Source organism: Anser anser, assembly GCF_964211835.1.
Source record: "Anser anser genome assembly, chromosome: 1".
Classification (NCBI taxonomy): Eukaryota; Metazoa; Chordata; class Aves; order Anseriformes; family Anatidae; genus Anser; species Anser anser.
In genome coordinates, this window is record NC_139720.1 from 156,178,110 (window position 1) to 156,200,389 (window position 22,280).

The 22,280-nt window shown below is 45.3% G+C and overlaps 1 protein-coding gene across 4 annotated transcripts in view; it reads right to left on the reverse strand.

Moving 5' to 3' along the window:
• Positions 1-21,832, reverse strand: part of FARP1 (FERM, ARH/RhoGEF and pleckstrin domain protein 1) — a 224,700-nt gene extending 202,868 nt beyond the window's left edge. For 3 of the 4 annotated variants that reach the window (XM_083851708.1, XM_083851718.1, XM_083851715.1), the window contains exon 1: positions 21,519-21,832. The gene's annotated coding sequence lies outside the window, so the exon portion shown is untranslated. Of the gene's footprint in view, positions 1-20,318; positions 20,680-21,518 lie in introns of those variants that run through there. The other variant, XM_083851717.1, reaches the window with a different exon arrangement.
• Positions 21,833-22,280: the final 448 nt, after the last annotated feature.

A 22,280-nucleotide genomic window follows, 5' to 3' on the forward strand; every position in this document is an offset into this window, starting at 1 on the left:
AATCATCTATAAGCAGCACCTGCTGAAGCCACAAGACAAAGGTTTACTTCCCGTTGGAGAGCTGCACTTGATTGCACGTGTTCCTGTTACATGAACACAGCTAGGCTACACGTTTCCAGACTGGGTTAGGTATTTCACCTACATTGAACAAGAGAATTTACTAACTTCTGTTTCATGTCCTGGCACCAAAAGCCTCATTAGAGCCGAGTTACACAAGATCTCCCGTCCCCCGCTTCAGTTGGCCCAGTTCAATTATAGTGCTGTGCTGGCAAATCTGAAAGCTGTTTGAGAAGCTGCACAGCCTTTGAAAAGCAGTAGCTGAAGGGGACGAGGAAGATGAAGGAGGAAGAAGAAAGAGCCCACTCTTCTCCTGCAGGGACTTAGAAGCTGATCAGCAAGGGAAGGCACTACAGACAGCATTAAAGCTTGTTCTGCCTTCGTGTCCCCTACCACTCACGCAGCTCTCCTTATGAGAATCTCCTAAAATGGATGGCAGGCAAACTCTGAACCTGGAAGATGACAACAAAAGGGCCTCTTTATGAGATTTATGAAGCACTAACAGATTTGTGCTGCCACTCATACGGTGAGATATATGCCCACTTGCACAGCCTTACCACCACATTACAGACACAACTGTATTTTGTGCCTAGCAGATAACCGGGCAGATTTCTCATCTGTTGTTAAAAACATGCTTTAAGTTCCCTAAAGAAAGTATATGAACTTTGGTTCTCATTCAGAAATACTAAGTGTGCTTCCAGTGAGAAATAAATTCGTACTTCTCAGTGTCACCCATTTTTGGCTCAGGAACATAGAAAATATTAGGAGCTGAGGTGTGCTATTTCTCTTGGGAGAAACTGCAAGAGCTGAAACAAAGGGAAAATCCTGCCCCTGAAACACACTGGGAATCAATCAAAAAGAAACCTCCAACTTGAGCCCTCTTTCCAGGTAGCAGCCTGCTCAGCCGGATCTCACCTCTTGCACTCTCTCTGGTTTAAAACACCATTTCTTACGCTTTCCTATTGTGTTCTGCACGCAGGCACACAAGTTCTGCTACAAAAGCGACAAACCCATCTGTTCGAACATTGCGTCGGGCTCAGCTGCTATTTCTGCCACCCTGTAGCTTCTGCAGCGGGTGGTGGTTTTCCTGTTCTGCACAAATCACTCCAAGACACAGAGCCTGGAGGAGATCGCCTTCACCCACCGTCCAAGCTCTCAGCTGTACCGTGCTGACCACACAAACCTCTGCAGAAAACCACACTCGGCTCCTACTGGTTCCTACGACCGGCTTACATGGGAGCAGTTGCCCATATTTTCCTCTTCCTGAGCTGAAGACAACAGTAACCCTAACTCTTAACATGGTTTGAAATACATCTGAGCAGCCTGTTAAACACCAAAGCTCTGCCACTGACGTGCCTCATGCTGTTGCGTGAAGAGGTCAACACTCCTTGTCAGAGGGCAGCTCAGTTGTCTCAGCTCAGTGATTACCCCACAAATATCAATCCAGGCACCCAGACGACTTTTTCAGCGACTCTCCACGACTTCAAAACAGCATCTAGTTATACAGATAACTAGTTAAGTTATATCACCAAAGGGCAACTCTTTCAGAGCACCAACAACACATAACTGCTGCCCTGCCTCTTGTGCTAACACCGCATTACCACAATGCTCTGCCTCATCAACAAATTTCTGCAAAACTGTAAAAGCATCTGGGACTACATCTCTAGTCTAGTTCTTGGTACCTCCTCTCTCTCCCTCTCCCTCTACACGTCCCTGAGCTATCGCTAATTCTAAGACCAAGGACATCGAGGCCCTGGAGCGTGTCCAGAGAAGGGCTACGAAGCTGGTGAAGGGCCTGGAGCACAAGTCCTGTGAGGAGTGGCTGAGGGAACTGGGGGTGTTTGGTCTGGAGAAGAGGAGGCTCAGGGGAGACCTCATTGCTCTCTGCAACTACCTGAAAGGAAGGTGTGGGGAGCTGGGGTTCAGCCTCTTCTCACATGTAACTAGTGATAGGACTAGAGGGAATGGCCTCAAGTTGCGCCAGGGGAGGCTCAGGTTGGAAATGAGGAGACATTTCTTCTCAGAAAGAGCAGTCAGGCATTGGGACGGGTTGCCCAGGGAGGTGGTGGCGTCACCATCCCTGGGGGTGTTCAAGGAGAGGTTGGACGTGGTGCTTGGTGTGGCGGTTTTACCGTGCTAGGCAGCCGAACACCAGAACTGCTCTCTCCCTCCCCCTCCTTAGATGAGGAGGGGAAGAAGTAAAGGAAAGAACAACTCACGGGTTGAGATAAGGATAATTTAATTAAAGGAAAAAAGAAATAATTATTAAGAAAAAAGAAATAATTATTAAGGAAAGATTATTATTAATTAATTTAACTAACGGGAAAAAAAAGGGAAAGGGGAAAAGGGAGGGGGAAAGGGAAAAATGAAACAAATCAAGTAAAGGCTATGTGGAAGTGCAGAGGACAGAAATTACTCTCTACTTCCCACAAATGAGCGATGCTTGACCACGTCCTTGAAGCAGGGCCTCAACGCACATAGCCGGTGTTCGGGAGGAGGACAGACGTTTTCACAACGAGAGCCCACCCCTCCCCTCCTCCTCCTTTTTCCACCTTTTATTGCTGAGTGTGACATCATATGATATGGAATATCCCTTTGGTTGGTTTAGGTCAGCTGCCCTGGTGATGTTTCTTTCTCACTTTTTTGCCTACCCCCTAGGAGGGTAAGAGGGAGTCCTGATGCTGTGCCAGCACTGCTCAGCAGCAGACACAACAACAGACACATCCACAACAGGGGGTGGCTGGACCAGATGATCTTGGAGGTCTTTTCCAACCTTAATGATTCTACGATTTTATGATTCTTTGATTAAGTAAAAGCACTGCTGCTTTGTTTCCAAATAGGCAAAATGAGGCATGTCCGCATGAATGTTTCACTGGTACTATGCTTGAACTTCACAGTGTTAGAATAGATCAGAATACATGACTCCAGATCATTCAACAGCAGGTAATTTATTATTTTAGGGCCACTTTTAGCCAACCAGTTCAGCTGGAAAGAGACTAGCCATTAAATGTTGTGACCTGTACTTTCCTATAAACACCCAGAATCATGCTGTTTCTGCTCCAGGATCCACCACCAGGCACTTCCATGTCCGGTATAACAGATTTAGGAAAAACAGACTTCATTAGTACGGTCATCTGTTTATTCCAAATAGAAGATATTTGAAAACCCTTACAAAATGAAGAACAGACCAGTTTTTCCCTCAGGCCACTTAGGAGGTCAGTAGTCACCTTGTTCCATGCTCCTGTGCTTTCAACACCAACTCTTCCCCTTTTGTACTAAACATATATTCAAAATCAGCCTTAACAACTTCCTTTGCATTACAGACCCTTTGAAGTTAATGTCAAGATATATTTGTCTGTCCCGGGTTTTTTCAGCCCCTGAAATTCCTTTCATGTTTCCAATTTCAGCAGCTTATGATCCCGGTATTTTTCAAACAAACCCTATGAAGGAATGGAAATAATGCTGCACCAAGCTTCACGGCTCTCTGCAAGACCTCCTCACCAGCAGGAAACTCCACCATGGTCGTTCCCTTTGCCCAACGGCAGACATATTCCTGAGATGTTTGGTGTTACGTACCATTGCCTGGAGAGTTCTTCTGGGGGTACTGACCCTCCTGCCCCGTTTGTTTCTATATACAGCCTCTAGATTTTGCTCTTCTGAACTGTTAGAGGTTCAACACAGAGTATCTACTAGGTGTCTCTGCAATCACCAAGCCTTTTCCGTATGCAGGTTCAATTAGCAAGTCAAAACACTGTAGCTAAGAATGCTTTCCAGGCAAATTTGCTAAACCATCTTGGTATCAATAACAGACCATTTACTGTCACAGAAGACATGATTTTTAAATATGCTTCTTTCTGTGTTTCAGGAATCACTCAGAGTCAAGCGGTCAGACAGTGAAGCCCACCACCAGCAGTGCTGCAACTGCTAAGCACAAGCCTCTGTGTTTGGTCTGACAAGACCTTTGTTAAGGAAAAACAAAACAAAACAACAACAACAAACCTTTCAGAGACTATTGTTTCACCTAAACAAAAGGGTATTTAACTGCACTCTCATTTAACCCAGATGGAAAGCTACTGTCATGCCAGACTTGTTGGGGAGGGTCTGTGACTAGCTATAAATCAAAGATGAGTATTTTGAGAATCACTGCCACCAGAATAACAATCCCTTCCAGACCCAACTGCAAAAAGAGGAAGTGCTGAAATTTTCATACTGTTAACAGAAGTCAAAAGACATAGTTACACTAAGCTGCCCAACTTCTTGTATCAAATAGTACACTAGTAAAATTTTACAAAGTCTCACTATTGTAAAATCAAGGTTTGTATGGAACCACAAAGGCAGAAGTTGGAGGAAGGGAGGAGAAGAAGGGGATGAGAAAAACACTGAAAAACCTACCTAAAAAAACCTGTTCTTCACATTGTCAAGAGTGTTCATTTATCCTCCAGCTTCACTAAGACCTGAAGGAAAAACAGTCTGGGACTACAAAAAAAAATAGAGACTGAAGACTGGACTGAGCTCCTGCCCACTCTGAAAAGGAAAGTTCAGAAAAAGTTCACAGCCCTTTTCAATTTCTTTAAGTATGAGATTATGAGTGTATGAGATTGATTAAGCTTATTTCCAGACTTGCACTGTTGAAGGAGCCTCTCTAAAATCATAGGGTAGAGTAGATCTAGACTCCAAGCATCGTTTGGTCAGAGTCACAGAAATCTTCCTAGTCTGCACAAAGGAAAACTGAGCTCAGAAGCGTGAATGGATCTGCTGTTGCTTATATAAATGGCATTTTGCTATAACATGTTTTTAAATAAACTGTCTGCCCCCTTCCTCAAAAAGTTGAGGTTATCACAGCAAGGAGACAAGTAAAAAATAAACATACCCACAACAGCCTACAGTTTCCAGGAATTGTGCTTGGGAGGATCTACTTGTAGCTTATTTTACTCTCCCCCCAACACGTGAAATGTCAGGAAACTCAAGTTCACATGTGTAGGGGACAGAAATCTCACCTGAATACACAGTCAGTCTTGCACAAAGTAGTCTGCAGGGGAAAATGAGGTGAAAGTCTCAAAAACACACACAGATGAGCACATCTAAGGCACGTCCGAGGCTCATACTTCTGATGAGATACTGAAATTCCCAGACTAGAATTAGTAGAAGTAGTATCACAGGCCTCACTTGGAAATAAATGGATATTTTTCTGAAGCAAAAAATGAGTAACAACAACAACAACAGAAAGCCTTCTTATCTAGCTGTTCTTCAGTATTTAAGAAAAATAATGCTATGTTGTAGTCTGCACCTTGACAGTTTGACTCACCTTACTGAATACTAAATATATGCGTGACCACTAGATGAAACTTGGAAGAGTAAAAAAAAAAAAAAAAAGGAAAAAAAAGACAGTCTAAGACTATTTTTGGAGAATTTTTAATTATCTTTATGGTTTATGGTCCAAATGAAAGAAGGATAACACAGATGGTTTAAGTCATTATTGAAAAGTAAACGTATTAGTAAGCACAAAAACTTCCACTCAGATTGCTTCCTCTACGTTCCTTTCTAACAACAGATATATACCACAAAGATTCATCTGCAATTATAGTCTTTACTTTAGTACCTCTTTTTTCCATAATCAGCCAGTTACACAGTATTTATACACATTTCCAAGTGTTACATAGTTGTGTTTACATTTATTGCTTTTAAACACTCTCTGTGTTATAAATTAGCAGTTGATTCATTTCTTTATACCAAGATGCTGATTTTACTCTGGCTTTCAGCACACTGCACTTAGAAGGAACTAAATTTAAAACACTAAGATGCCCTAAAAGTCACCTTAAAAATGCATCAGAAAATGAAAAAATGCGTATCTCAAACATGATTACTATTTAAAACAAAATGATTTATTATACAACGGAAAGATTAAAGTTTGGTTACCGTAATTAATTTTTCAATTCACTAATAGTCAAATTTACCAAAATATTGTGAAATTCTGTTAGGCATCTAACAAACAGTAAACCTGTGAGATACCTAATTTGCACAATGCCTTCAGTTAGATAGCTGGAGTTCTTCATGTACTTCAAGCGTTAATGCACATAATCCTAATTTTCTCCCATCTGATTATCTTGTTCATAGATTAAAAAAGGATAAAGGAAGAAGAAAGCTCTCCTGCTTTCTGAGCTCCCAAATGAATTCTCAATCCTGAGTTTATTCAAAATGAGAATATTCCCTGTACGTCTGGTAGCCAAACTGAAATCAAATGCGCAACGCAAAAGCTTTTCTGCATCTCAAAACATGAAAATACTTGCACTTCCAAAAATGTAAAAAGCAGAGCTCTATCCAACATAAAGACACTAAAAATTTAAAGGGCATCTCCCTTCCAGCTGCCTTTTGTATTTTAAATGATTGCATGCACTGAAAAAGGTGCATTTTTGACCTACTTAATTTGAGAGTCACTGATACAAAGCATTGTATTTAAGGGAAAATAACAGGTACAGGTAAGGCCTTTGAAGAAGTAATTATTGTGGTTCAAATTTAATCTGCCAGTTTCATTCTTAACATTTAAAAAAATACATGTTTACTTTTTTTTTTATCTACCTTATTGTCAACCTGCTTACCGTTCACAGTTGTGCCTCCTCCCAAGCCCAGTACCAAATGCCGCAGCCATCTCACCTTGCTGATTTTAAGTTAAGGTTTCCAAGGTGTTGCCTCCATACTGAAATATTTTTTTCTTGAAATCCTGGTGAAATACTAGAAAAGTGCTGCCAGCATTTGTGATCTATCTTCTCATCACAATTTCAAGACAACGCATCCAAGAAGTTGAAAATTTTCTCTTCCAGTTTTCCGGTGCTTTGACAACAACTCATTCCAGCTCTCTCTGCAGCTGTGCTGCCGCAGCAGGGATGGCACAGGATAAGACCACAAATGAACATTTTGCGTTACAACCAGGAGATTCCCAACCCATCTATGCACAAATTGCCCATAAGAAAGCGGAACGCTTCAGAAAGAGGGATGCTTCCCTACTGGTTTGGACAGAAATGGTAATGGCTTCCACATTTCTTCTACATCTGGTTGTTGTTTACGGTTACAGAAGTGAAAATATGCCTCAATTTCTCTTTTTTCAGCCAGCAGAGACCAAATTTCAAATTGCACAACACAACTTGAACATCAGCCTTTCTGTTTTACGGTGCAGACCCTCTTGGAAGAGAGAAGGTTATACAGGAGTAAAACACAGAGAAAGTACGCGTTGGAAGACAGCCTGTTTACCTGGGGAGAATAAAAGGCTCACACCGGGAGGTATGTCCTAATCATGCTAAAACAAACTCTAAATACGAACCAGTCTATTTGTTTTCCAGCCTTGCAATAGGTTTGATAAGCTCTACTTACTGTTAGAGATTACAGAAGCAGAACTCATTTTGATCAGTGACCGTACCACAATACTGAACAGCCACCAACACACTTAATCTTTGCAATACAGGACTACAGGGAAAAAAGAAAAAAGAAAAAAAGACCACATACAACACACATGCTGATGTCCAGCAAGCCGTAATCCTTCCCTTTTCCCAGTGAGATGTCCCCAGATCACCTCCAGCAGCCAGAGAAAACAGCACTATTCTCAGTCCACGCAGCGCAGCGAGGTCAGCGGGAGCATCCTATGGGTACAGGACAAACTACTCCCACCCTTCAGTTATCCACCACGTCAAAGGCCAAACTCCAATGTTTTCCCAACCACTTTATCTCCTGGGTTTGCTCTGATGGATCCTGTGTTTCATCCCCACTTCCAAGCCTACGCAGCTCTCCCTGTACCATTGCATCAGAAAGTTCAGCTTCTAAGCGAATTAGCCTTCTCTGCTCACTGAGCCAACTTTAAATAAAGCTGCTAGAAAAACCATCGAGGTTATTACTAAACAAAGCAGACGCAGTCATGACCCTGGCATTTTCACCCTTCTCGCAACAAAGTACAAGTCTTGCAACTACTGCTGTGAGTAGTTAGTCAGAGGTGGAGAATATGAACTATGCGCACAGTTTGGGAGACTTGTGGCTTGCTTCCCATCTGTCTGAAGCGCTTAAGATGGGGAAACAGATAAACAACACTATCTATTTATGAGGTTGTTAGATCTTTTAAGTTAAGGAAAAGAACCAGGATTTCTTTTCTTTCTTTTTAATACAAGAAAATGTAATTAAAAAAAAAAAAGTAGAGACATAAATATTCATTCCATTTAAAGTCTTTTCCCCAAAGTTAGTAAATTCTAGGCAAGAGAGACCAGCAGAACCGCCAGATTCAATACTGCTTTACGGAAAGAGAAATAGTGTGTTATCACAGCCCTCAGCCCTACAAAGTGACTCCAACTTCTAGCACATTCTGCAAAAACGAGATATCTTTCAGGCAGCTTTCTTAATGGATTCATTCAGTGAGGAGCCTTCAAAGTTGCATTCATCTAATCAAAAAAAACCAAAAAATTTAGTGGCTGCCTCAGTCAACAAGGAATACAGGCATACAGCCAGGCAGTGGAGAACCTGATAATGGATGCAAGGGATAGTGACACCTTCCGAAATTCCTGCAGCAAAATCAAGCTTGCTTGAAGGCTCTCAGAGGTATACAAATGAACTTCTTATTAAAGGCAGTTCTTTAAAAATAAGTTTGATGTTTTAAAGCTTTCATAGTCTTAACACGTTTCTAGCAATATCTGTGTTCCACTAACATTTTTGATATCTTATTCCCCTTTTGGTCTCTAGCAAACCCAGAAATGACAAGATATGCTTCTCCTATCAACCTTAAGCTCTGAAAACATAGAGAAACTAACCAAAATAGGCCATCATGGATCCATGCCTTACTAAGGCAGATAAAATGACTAAGTACATGGTAACAAAAGGCAACCTCGAGGTTATTCATCACAAACTGCTTTAGCTCAGCGTAAAGATAAGTAATTACATTTCAAGAAAAAAAAAGTATGGAATATTTTGTAGAGCAAGGAAAGTAGTAGTTTGAGCCGAAATATTAACATTCAGAAGCAGAGAGAGAGACTGACAGACTTGATGATCCAGTACCCAGGTTACCCATAATCTGTCCCAAAACCCAGTTAACAGAAAGCCAAACCACCAAAGAGCTCCCTCCCGCAGGTAACGCCGTGCTGGAGCAGAACAAAAGCTTCCAGGGGAACCACAGGAACTGCCACAGCAGAGCAGCAAGGAACGAACCATTTGCAGGATAATGAAGCACACGGGCATATAAAGGATGTGGTCTGCAAGTTGAGTAGGAAGTCTGAAGATTCAGGAAGAATTAGAGCACTTTTATATAGGCCAATTTACCAGCAGGAAAAATCCCCAACAGTAAGATCATAAATTACGAAGTACTTTTTTTTTTTTTTTCTCCTCTTAATGGAAGCAGTGGTATTTATGACATCTGAAAGAAGCCTGAACAAAAACATCAGCCCTTATAGGGAGTACCCTTGAATCAGATCATGGATACACAAAAGACAATTTAGGACAACTGCCAAAATTCCTACAAACACTGGCTCTAGCCTGCAGTTACCTAAAACTGAACATACAGCTACGCAGGCAATGGAAATGAGAAACAGGAATCTCACTTTACAAATTACTGAACAAAAATTTAAGCAGATAATATCAATGGTAATTACCAGTCAGAATATAACGTCCTGTCCACCACAAAGTAAATGATCCATGGCTACTCCTCAAGGTTAAGCAATAGGAAAAAATATTGACTTGTAAATCTATGATAAAAAAAACAACAACAAAAATATTGGATGGATTTCTCTTTGTGGAAGAATGATTGATTAAAAACTAACCATAATCTGAGACAGTGACTATCAAAAGGATCTGGCTATTGATAACTATTTCGCAATCAGTGCATGCATTCTTCCTTCTTAATCACACAGTACAGAATAAGGTATACATAGAACTTATATGGCAATATAAAGCTTTTAAAGGCCATTTAAACTTTTAATCTTGTGATGATCGCAAAGAAAATCTTCAGTTGACTTTATGCTGCCACAGGGAGGAAGGAAAAAAGCTCCCAACACATCCATCAAGACAACCATCCAATCCCAAGCTTGCCATTGCCAGTTTATCCAGACCATACCAATCATATACAAGATCTATTGCAACATTTAAAGGCATCTTGCTAAAAAATATATATAAAATAGTTTTCTTGGGCCATCAAAACCCCATATAAGCCTCCAAAGATTTGCATTCCTTACTTACTGTTAAGAAAGATGGAAGAATAACAGAAAAATAGTATTATTCAAAACCTGCATGCTTACACTTTTGTTGAGGATGTAAATCAACAGCTAGCAAGTTCCAGGTCTCTGCATCAGCAACTGTTTTGGCTATAGGCTCACCAAAACTTTACAAAACATAAACAGTGTGTCAGTCATTCCATCTCATCGTCTCATCAGTGAAAAAGATTAATACAGACATTACGGATAAATACTGCAGAATACGGTCACAGACGGTAAGTGAATTAAAAAATGGGGGTTGGAAACAAAAAATGCGCACAGAATTTAAGAGGAAAAGCCAAGTAAATATTGTACTAATAATCAGTATCACCAGGTTAGAATACCAAACAATTCTTACTACCTGAAAACCTCATAAAAATAGCATCAATAGAAACCCACCTTTGTTAAAGGACTGATTTAGACTGCGAAGTGTTAGATTTATTTGCCCTTTATTTCGAGAAGAAAAGAAGAAAGAAATTAATTATCTTCTACATGCTACTAAAACACCGAGAGTACAGACTTGCATGAATTTTGAGGGGGGTAGAGATGGGGAAAATAAAAGGTAGATGGAAGTAACGAGCCCGAGAAACGGGCTACTGTTCTTCCCTCAAACATGAACTGATGGCATATTGGGTAAGGATAATCCCCCACGCAGTTTCATGCATTCAAAGGCCAAAACTTTTGCTTGTGAACTGTCCCCATCGATTTTATTCCCCGCACGCCACATTAGGAAGCTAGCTACCCCCACACTCCCAAATTTCATTGAGAGCTGCAGGCACACAGCAAGCCACGAGCTGCTTCCAGAGGCTGTCCTGTCTCTTCCAGAGGAGCAGGGAGGTGTCATCAGGACATCTGCTTCCCCGTACTAACAACGGGCCCGTTTCACGCACACTGCCGTGTGACTTGAATATAAAAGCGGATCTCCCTTCTCTTGATGCTTCAGGACACCGAGGTGGGACAGGTCCAGCCGCACGGAGAGCAGCAGCCAGCAGGCAGCCCTGGCCCCGCACCCGGCCGAGAGGAGCTGCTCCATCCAGCCCACGCAGCGAGCATTAAATTTTAAAAAAAAATTTCTTTTCCATTGAAACGTCTTTCCTATGAAGACTTCTTTCCCAGCCAAAGCGCACGAGGCAGAGCCCTCCAAGCAAGCACCCTGGTTGCTGCTGTTCCTTGCAGCACAAGGAATTTGATTAAGCTTCCTCGACGGGAGAGAGCTAAATAAACACTGTAAATTAAACAAAACTATGCTGATGATCTCGGCGCAATTACTTCCAATTGATTTGAGTCTTTATTGTCCCCTCAAGCTTTTAGCTTCGCAGATGAAACAGGATCAGGCCGTACTGGAGGAATACCAAAGAAGGAGTTATGAAACTTTCCTTGAACACTTTGAAAAGCGACCAAACTAGCTTTTCTTCCTGACGAGATTCCAATTAAATTTAGCCTGGAAGTCTAATGAAAGACCAGGCTTTTCCAAGACTTGTCACAGGCAAGCGCTCTAATGCTTAGAATAAATTCAGTCATTGGTTAGCGCGCACACACACACACGCAAATTATAAATTGCTGCAGCGTATTTTATTTCACAAGAGTCGGGCAGTGCCAAAAGACTTCAGGAAACTTTTACCCGGCTGATATCATATAATCCAACTCTCAGGCATTTCAGCCTCCTCAAAGCTGAGCCAAGCCGTCACTTGACTGCAAAAGGAAGCACATGCACACGCGCGCAGCAGGGCTGCTTACTGCAACTCGGTTAGTCTACGGGAAGAAAAAAGCGCTCCTGGGAACGCCTCCGCAGAAAAATCCTGGAGTTACCTGCAGGTTTTCAAATATCCTCTTAGGTCCTGTTATAAGTTATCAGGCGGGTTTTATAATTAATGTTCAGATATTAATTTCATTAGGCTCAACCTACTTGCGAGGGCCAGACCTATTATTCTGATTAATCTTCTCTTCCAGGTCTCCAAATCGCATTTTCCTTGCCAAGCTGGAACCCTTCTCAGAATCGCAATCCCTAAAAGGCACTTTGCTCCGAGGACAGCCCAGAACAGTTGACGAAGCAAGGCTTTACAATTTCTAGAAGCTTTTTACATTTTCCTGTAGACATTGTGTAGATGTGTAGCTACCATTTTCCCTTCATGGCACACACTCAAACTTCAGTTCCAAACCTTTTAAGTGGAAGGAACTTTGCTTGGGTTGAGGGGACATTTTATTCTGGCAGAAACAGGCAGAGAAGTAGAACAGACACTCTTCCTCGGGATTTTTTCTACCGAGTCACGTTTATGCTAAAAACTCTTTGAGATTTCTTGAAGGACAGACATCGTCTTATCCTGCAGCTAGAAATATCCTCAGTAACACAGATTTTTGCAGAGATTCCATGCCCTGAGAAGAAAGGGTATACCCAGCTCTTGCTCTTATTTCTTTACATAACACCGTAAGGGAAAAAGTAGTTCTAATATTTACATCCACCCATCCCCACTCAAACAACTCACCGTTTACAGTTAACTGCTTCAGCTTGAATCGGGTTATTCTTTGCCCATATTGTAGCTATTCTGTTCTCACCACATCACCTATTTTCTGTTTTACATAGTTTAAAGAACAACATAAAATACAATCTTCAAACATTACTCTCACTTAAAGAAAATCTGAAGGAAATTTCTCAAGTTTTATCTAGTGTCCCATGAAATTTCACCAATGGATCTAAGAGTCAACGCAACCCCAACAAGTACACAATTACGGACAATACTGTGTTCAGTTTTCATTCTTTCAAATATGTCTGAATTTCTGCAATATATAAACAGGATGGGGGTTTTATTCTTGTTGTTGTTGTTTTGTTTTTAAAATCGGAGAAAAAACAAGAAGGCTATGGCTTGGTTCCAAAAAAAAGAAAATGCTTCTGCATTGCACATTCTCAGTGTATGTACAAACAGATACACACACACACCACTCCATCACAGCGATGATCTAATTTTTCGGTCATACGCTTGTCGTGTGCCTGGCTTGTCGAGTCCCTGGCTCTCCCCCATCATGTACTTTCTCTTCATTTGGGAAGACAGGAGTGGCTTCCCTGGGCTTGGTTCTCTCAAGCAGAGAGCTACCATCAAGTGTCATTTGCTCGTCCATTGCTTCCAATGATCCTTGAAGCGTTATTACAACTAGAAACCGCTCCAGTGATTTCTCTGGTGCCTTAGCACGCTCTCAGTGCACACAGCATTGACGGAGAAATACTCATGTTCAAGGTATCGCCTGATCGACATTTTCTCAGTGCAGGCTCAGGACCTGCCCTTGGGTTGCTCTTCAGCAGCTGGACAACCAGGGACGAGCTTCAGGCGGACACCCAACTCCTGCTTTGGGGCTTTGTGGGATAACAGCGCCCTGCTCATGGCTAGGGGAGGCATTCCCAGGTGGCCATGGGATCTCGTGCTTGGAGTCAGTGCGGCCAAGGCTTCTGACACAAATTTCACTTTCCAAAGAGGCTTTGCTACTGCTGTGTTTGCTTCCTGCCCACTAAGAGCCACCAGAGTCAGTGCTCAGGGCTGGGGAGCACCACAGCTCGCAAGGACTGCTTTCCACCACCCGACGGAAGGACAGGGATCTCCTGGAAAGAGTGCAGCAGAGGGCCACAAAGATGATACGGGGTCTGGAGCATCTCCCCTGTGAGGAAAGGCTGCGAGACCTGGGTCTGTTCAGCCTGGAGAAAAGAAGACTGAGAGGGGATCTTATCAATGTGTATAAATACCTGAGGTGTGGGAGACAGAGGGATTTGGCCAACCTCTTTTCAGTGGTTTGTGGGGGCAGGACAAGGGGCAATGGCCACAAAATGGAGCACAGGAAGTTTCGCACCAACATGTGAAAGAACTTCTTCACGGTGAGGGTGACGGAGCACTGGAACAGGCTGCCCAGGGAGGCTGTGGAGTCTCCTTCTCTGGAGATATTCAAGCCCATATGGACGCCAACCTGGGCAGCCTGCTCTAAGGAACCTGCTTTGGCAGGGGGGGTTGGACCTGATGATCTCTGGAGGTCCCTTCCAACCCCTACACTTCTGTGATCCTCTTCCTCAGGCCTCTGCCCTACAAAAAGCCGCTGACCTGTGCACATCCCTCCTGCTTCCTCCTGACACCATCCCACTGCTCACCACGCAGCCGGCGGCACGAGGTATCGACTCCGACACGATGCCCCAGCCGAGGCACGGGCTGGCCTCAGCCACAGCCACTGGCATCTCCCCTCATCCAGCGCTAATTAAGCTTTGGCTTAATTAAGCCTGGAGTTGCCCAACAATGTGCAGATAGAAATTAGTCAGAAACAAAGAGCTAGCACTGCCATCCAAGCCTCAATTGTAAATAACGCGACGAAAACAGGTAGAAAAACCCACGCCATCAAGTCGCCACCAGCGATTTCTCTTCTGCTACACGTCCTCTCTTCCAAGTTCAATTCTGACTTGCTCGTTTTAGGCAAACCGACCCCATGTCCCTGGAACCGCTCCATTTGGGACTTATTTCGAAACTCAAATATTATTAGTAAACGCCGAGCTGTGCGCAGCACTTCATTACAATGCCTTTTAAAACCTTTTTTATATTCAAATGGCGGAGCCACTCGCCCTTCTCTCCACTGGAACACCATCACACCATCTGCTTTCTCTTTGTTTTATGTATTTATCCGCTACTGAGGCACTTTTAGGATATTTTCTGCTAGCTTCAGGTTCAATATTTATTGACTGTATATTTTAGGAATCCTCTCCTTTTTGCTCCTATTTCTCTTCATGGTTTCTAGTTCATTTTTCACAGTACTGACAATCGTGCTCAACATTTCAAAGGACGCAGGGAAAAAAATGGTTCTGCGACTACACATTAAACAATTTTACTTTACACATTACACCAGTTAATTTAGCTAAGCTGTAAAAAATGGGTAATGAACACCGGTTATGACAGCACAACCATACAGTTAGTCTTCCGAGATGCACATACCAATGCCTCTCTTTAAAAGAAACAAAAAGCAAGAAAACTATTGAATATTTAATATGTCAGAGGCAAACACTGATGTCTTACAACACTAAATGGAGACTTTCAAGAGGAATTTCCATGAAGACAAGATAGGAGCATAGGTCTTCAGATAAAGAGACTGAAAATTACCTCCAGGGAGGCTATTCTTACATGTTGACATGAAAAGTGCAGCTTCTATAACGCACTCAGGCTGCTTGGTACATAAAGTTTTACACACTTTTAAATCTCTAAAATGTCCAGGAACCGAAACCTCCCTACCCATTTTCTCTTTAATATTTGTTATGCTGTTAAGGGCCTGAATACTAACTGCTCACTAGAAAATAGAAAACTCTCCCCAGAAAAAAGAAAAAAGAAAAACCTAACCCAGTAACTTCTGCAGACTTTTACTATTACAAGATCTTTACCTTCCCTTTTAGCCTTGATGTTTGAGAAAATAACCTCAGGCAGGACAAACTAAACAAATCATACTTTTCCTTAATCTGAAAAAGACACCGCTATTATACACCACAGCAAGAGCTGGCCAGAGCCTCCCCAGCTGTAATCACTGTTACTGCAATCATAAGGCTGCAGAGAATTAGCAAAATAAAAACAAGTCGGACTCATTTCACTTTGATGGTACGCCACGAGCGGCAAACTCTGGGATAATTCAAAGCAGGCTGGAAGAGAAACGAGGGAGAGGAATGGAAGAGCAGAAGAGAAGCCAGCCTCTCCTCCACCCCCAAAGACGCCCCGTCCTCCCTCCCCACGAGCATCCAAGAGCAGGGTGGCCAGAGAAACGCTCCAAGCGCGCCAGATACCCGCTGTGTTCCCAGAGCCGCCGAACGATGGGAAGCCCTGTTCCAAAGGAGAACAGACGGATATCTCCCCCAGCCTCTCTTTCCTCTTAAAAGAGGTTTATTTTTACGATTCATTTTCACTTATTTATTAACGTCAGGGAAAACGTGTACCTAGCGTGAAAGCCTGCTCAGAATCCCTGCCCCAATTTGTGCAAGGCAGCCCGAAACCCACCTTGGAAGGGAAAAAGGCTGCTACCAAAAACACGCTCGCCATTTCAAATAATTTCACAGCAACCTTCCGCTCCCCTGAACTTTCAGGCCAGGGCCAATGCCGCGCAGACCTGCCGAACAGGAAGCCTCATTATTCCAACACGTTCAACCCGTGCGATAGGGAGTTCCATAGTAAAACTGATAAGGAGAGACATAAAAGACTAACGAGCAGCCTGCCCGCGCTCCTTTGCGGGGCTAGCAGAGGTCCCCGCAGAACACCTTCGGTATTGCTCAGCGGGGAGACGGGGACTGGGACACGTCCAAAAATAACAGGCAGGGACGTATGGAAGAAATGAACACGACGTCTGTGGCTCGAGCGCTTAATCCAGGCACGGAAAAAAAATTATTTGAGGGAGAGAAACCAACAGAAGAAATGCGTGATGCCGAGCAGAAAGAGCCAATTAAATGTACACAGGTTACTGAGCAGCAGGACCCTCTTTGTGCTGTTTGATCGCCAGCCCAGTGCCACATCTGCTGCTTGAATAAATCGACAAATCTCTTCGTGACCTGTGCCTGGGGTGCAGGTGACCTAAAATAAGGGTCCTTGATTAAGGAGACGCAGTCGGCAGTATTACTAGTGACCAGCGATCAACCAACCGGTCCTGCAGTAATCAGGAGCGAAGGACGCAGAAAGCCCGGCAGCGGCCAGCAGAAGCAGCAGCCCCTGGGAGGGAGAAGGAAGCACACGGGACTTGGTATTGTTCACTATTCCTGAGAGGTTTTCCAGCTTACCAGTAAGTCATCTTTTGACCTAGAAAAAAAATAAAAATAAACACAAACCACGTGCTCTTCCCTGGCCGTATTTTGCACCAGACAATCCAGGTACCCTAGCAGCCCGCCCTAGAAGCAGCGATCGCATTTCCTCCACGGCCTGAACTCAGAGTTGTTGCTTCAAGCATTGATGTCTTGCTAGAATATCCCCGTTCAGAAAGTCACAGCTTCTCCTCAGACACAACGAGGAGAAGTATCTCCATCTCCAGCTGCAGAACTTCTGTAATACCTTGGGTGGGATACACAGAGATGCGCTGGGGTGTCCTGCAGGAGGGGGGGAAGGCCCCACAACATCTTTTCATTTCTGTGCTGACATACCCAACGAGGGAGAGAGCTTTAAAGTTAACTTTAAAGCAACTTAAAGAGTCTCACAAGACGGTAGAATCACATGCCAAATAGAGTGGAACAACCTCTTAACGTGCTTTCATTGTGGCAAATTCAGTCACCCTGCAAGCTCCAAAACGTCACTTTGGCCCCGATGCAAAGCCAAAGGAAGGAAACTGGGATTGAAATCATCATGAACAGTACTACTCACTTTAGGAATCTTGCGCCAAGGGATAGCAGACTCTGGCTTTGATGCTAGGGTAGGGAAGAAAGAAAAAAAAAAAGAAATATATATATATATATATATATATCAAGGCAAGCAGCAGAGCAAGGCAAGGCACCATCAGTGCAGGAAGCAGCAGCACTGTCTCCCACCTTGCAGCGGGCTTTGGCATGACACCCACTTAATAACCTGGGGTACAAAACCCAGTCTGCAAACACCATCCTGCCCTACATTAAAATACCATCCACCCCTTGCAAGAATTCCTCGCGACCAGTAGCAAACATGCGCTGTACAGCACCCTTCTACTGTGATGCTCAGTATCCAGATTCCATGACTTCAGATTTATGCTCTTTGCTCCACTCTATAAAGCAACACTGAAGCAGATTTTACTGTACAGAATTCACCACCTAACATCCAAGGGCACGATACAAAAAAAATCACAATTCCTCCCCTCAGGATCAAGAGAAAACAGTACTCCAGCACCTCCACGAATTTCACCTGAAGGTTTTATTTTATTTGAACAGCAACTAACAGAGCCACCCTTCGTTCTCATTAAGCCCTTTTTTAAGCATCCAAACCCTCAAAATGATTTCCCCCATTTATATGTCCAGATTAAAATAAAAAAAGGAATTTCATACCCTGCGTTATCAAGTCCCCCCAAAAGGCGGATCACATTCTCCTTTCTCACAATATTTAATCAACTCCGTTTCATTACAGACAAGGCTAAAGAGCTCATAATGCTGCAATTGATTACAAGCAAGATAGTGCCCGCATCTGACGAAGACTGACCTAATTGTCTGAGTCATCTACATTTCTGCAGGCCAAATTTACTGACATTTTGCGCAAACCCAAAGCTGACTGAGCCCGGTGACCTTTTATACCTCTGTAATTAGTCTTCCGTGCCTCTACAGCCAGAAAGGCAAGTCGCCCCTTTACTCTGCCTAAGCCAGCAGCCCGTCTGTAAACTATAAACTTTGCAGGCTGCTCAGTACCTACCAGTCAGTGAAGTACAAAAACCACCAACAAAAAAAGCCCCACCATGTGAAATACAAAAACTGCAACCTTTCAAGGTCATGAAATTCAGTCTGGAAAGGCCCCTTTAACATAAACATGCCAGTTTCTAAAAGAAGCAAAACAAGCAAGGCAAGTTGGTGGACAAATTCAACAAACAGGATTTTTATCGTGCTTTCCTAAAAAAAGGACAATATAAAATAAGGACGTTGGCATAGACATGCACCATGAAAAAACAATGGGGGTATGGGGGGGGGGAACAGAACCCCAAACCAGTAAGTTTAATCTCTTCCACTAACATCACAGCACAGTATGAAAAATACGATGCCAATACTCTGATCGTGCACTAGAATGTAACCAAGATTCCTAACACAGATTTAACTACCGAAAATATTCGCGAGAACTTCATTTAGGTGCACTATCAAGTTTTGCGCTCCGATCCTACAGCTGCAAAAAATACTTCCTAATTTTTTAGCAGAAGATGATGAGATGAGTGGGTTGTATCGAAGTCTTGGATCCAGACCTCCGCCACGGTCAGCGAGACGGGGAGCCACGCTTCCCCAAGAGAAGCAGCAGAGAGGACGGGGTAAGAGCAGAGACATGCTTCAAATAAGGGGAAATTTAGGAAGGGGGGATGGACGCAGAACACGCAGGCGCAGCTGGCAACTTGCAGGTGATTCTCCACACCCAGGGCTGCCAGCCCTGAAGTTTCTCTGCCCAGCCACTGGATTTCCACTGCAAGCACTGAAAACAAGCCCATCCCATGGACCACCCTTCCCCAGCTTTCTGCTCTAGCAGAAGCCAGCCTGGGAGTCACCGCATTTGTCAACCTCTTTTAGAAATCCTAGCCCAAGAGCACACCAGTGATTTAATGCAAAGATACTTCAAGGCAAAAAAAAGGAAGTTTTGTGCAACTCCATCACCAAACATACATAACGCAAAAAACTGCCAGCACTGGCAGCCTCATCTTCATTAGCATCAAGAATTTTGTATTTTTTAAAATGAAATGCCAGCTTTCATCATAGATGAATTTCTTAAGTGGAAGCTTGGATTTTTTCCTAAGTCAAATTAATCTAAAATCAGCAGGGAAAAATCACTGAATAGTTCTATAACTTTAGAATTCTTTATCTGAATTTTAATGCAGAAATAAATCTCCTAAAGCGAGTCATTTTCTTTTCTTTTTTAAACCGTCACATTTAAGCAGCATTTCCCCTTTGGTCATTCATCACCCACAATCTTCTTTCCAAAAAAAATTGGTTGCAAGTAGCAAGTTTTAAGACACTGATTGCACAATGACTAATGAACTGTGTCAACTTGGGGAAAAAAAAAAAAAAAGATTTCCAATTTGAAATCCAGCCATTAAGTAAAAGTCAGGCTTTGGTGTTCCGCATTCGGCCTCTTACCAACTTTTGACATTTTGAAGCCGCGTGTCACTGTGTGTGAAGCATGCCGCCCGCTCTCCTTGTGTATTTGGCTCAGTCAAGACAACAGAGCGCAGGAGAAAAAAAACAATTCAGTTGGCCATACTGAAGACTTTGCAAAAGGCAAGCAGAGCAGTCCAGTTTTCTAACCCCTTCCCACGAGGCTGACAGCTGGCCCTGCTGCCAACAATCCCTTCCACAGCTAAATTTGAGCTTCGGTCTGCGGGGAAAAAACGAACCGAGCGTCTGGGCAGACTTACCGGCATCGAAACTTGCAAAAATAGCAGTCGTAACTCGGCGCGTTACGAACAACCCCTCATCCTCGCCGCTTACCAAGGGGAGGAGGAGGCTCTGGAGCCGAAGCACGGCGACGAGAGCGATGGATTAGCGAGGCAGGAGGCCACGGGGGGATCCCGGCCCATGGACTACTCGTCCCGGCGTGCACCCGGCCGGCTCGGCGGCGGCCCTCGGAGCACACGTGCGGCGAGGCTAAGAGGATTCCCCGCTTTCAGAGAACTGCTGAACGGCTCCAGCCCGAGCCAGACACCGCAGATCTCCAGCAAACGTCCCTCAGTTGAGGGAACGGAAAATAAAAATGAAGAAATTAAAAACAAAAAAAAAAAAAAGGGGGGGGGGGTCTTGATTCAGAAGAACGTCTGGGGCTTTGCTTAGCCGGACCGCTGGAGAGTTTTATTGTTGTTGGCTCGAAGCCAGTGTCAGCCGCTCGCTGTAAATACGTACTGGAAGCGACACAAGGAGCAAGAGTCAAAGTAGCTGGGAGACGGGGAGAATAAAAGCACCAAGCAACACCGGGGCGATCGTCCTTCCCCTCCCTGGGGACACGCCGCCTCGAAGGAAACCCTGCGAGGACAGGCTGGCACCGAGAAGCGACACGCCGCCCGCTTCGTTTATTTCACGCCAGCCACCGAGCCAACCCAGCAACTTTAAAAAAGAAACACACCTCCACAGAGTTTGCGTGCTTTTAAATAAAATACAGAAGCAGAAGCACAAAGGACAAGGCCTGCTCCCCGCCAGCTCCCACTCCGGACATAAACTCGCAAACCCCACCCGAGGGTCGGTGGGGCTTTGGGGGAGGCCGGGCCAGGACCCCCGCAGCCCCACGGAGCCTCGGGGGGCCCCGGTAGCAGCGGGGACCCCCCTCGGGGGCCGGCAGGGGCGGGCACGGCTCCGCCCGGCACCCATGGGTGCCCCCCTCGGGGCTCCCTCGGCAGCCCGGGGGGCCAACAAAAGCCCCTCCGCCGTCGGTCTGTCGGTCTGTCGGTCCGTCCGGTGCCTCCCCGCGCTGCTAATGGGATTAAGCCGGGCTGAGCGGCGCCCTCGGGGCGCTGTCACCGCCCGGGGAAGAGGCGGCGGGGCCGGGGGCGCCGCTCCCCGTTGTCGTCGCCGCCGGTGCCCGGTGCCCGGTGCCGGTCCCGCCCGGTCCCATTGTTCGCCCTTACCGTGTGCGGGGCTGGGGCTGCCGGGGCTCCTCGCTGCGGCTGGTGCGGGGGCAGTGGCGCTCGGCCGCCGGAGGTCCGAGCCATTAAAAGCTCCGCGGGGAGGAGAAGGAGGAGAAGGCGGCGGGAGAAGGAGGAGGAGGAGGAGGAGGAGGGCAGCGGGGGGCTCGCAGGAGCAGGGTCGCCATGTCCGGCTGTGCGGCGCGGAGGGGGGAGCCCGGCCGGCCGCCCGGGTTGCGGAGCAGAAAGGGGGCGAGGCGGCTGGGGGCAGCCCCTGCTGCCGCCTGCTGCCCGGGGGAGCGGCAACGGGAAGGGCGGCCGCGCCTCCCCTAAGCCTGCCTCCTCCCGGAGGGGGAGCCGCCGGCGGCAGGAGGCGGCCGAGAGCCCCCTCCAGCGTTCACGGGAGGCGGCGGCGCCTCGCCATGGCCGCCCGCCCGCCTCCCTGCTGCCGGGGGGCGGCCTGAGGGGAGCCTGAGGGGCGAGGCGGGCAGGGCGTGAGGGGAGGCGCTCGGCGGTCGCTGCCGCGGTGTGGCAGCGGGTTAGGGATCGGCCCCCACCGGTGTGGGGCTGGTGGTCTCGTTCCCGGCTGGCAGGAGGTTGAAGCTGGGTCCGGGGGGAGCCCCGGGGGTGTCACCTCAAGGGGGTTGCGCAGAGCTGGGATCCCTTGGTTCCCTGCCCTAAAAATAAAGAGGAAGAAATGGTGGGTTTACCAAGAAGTATCACTCCACACTCCTCGTACTCCAAGCACTTTTCTGAGGCACCTGA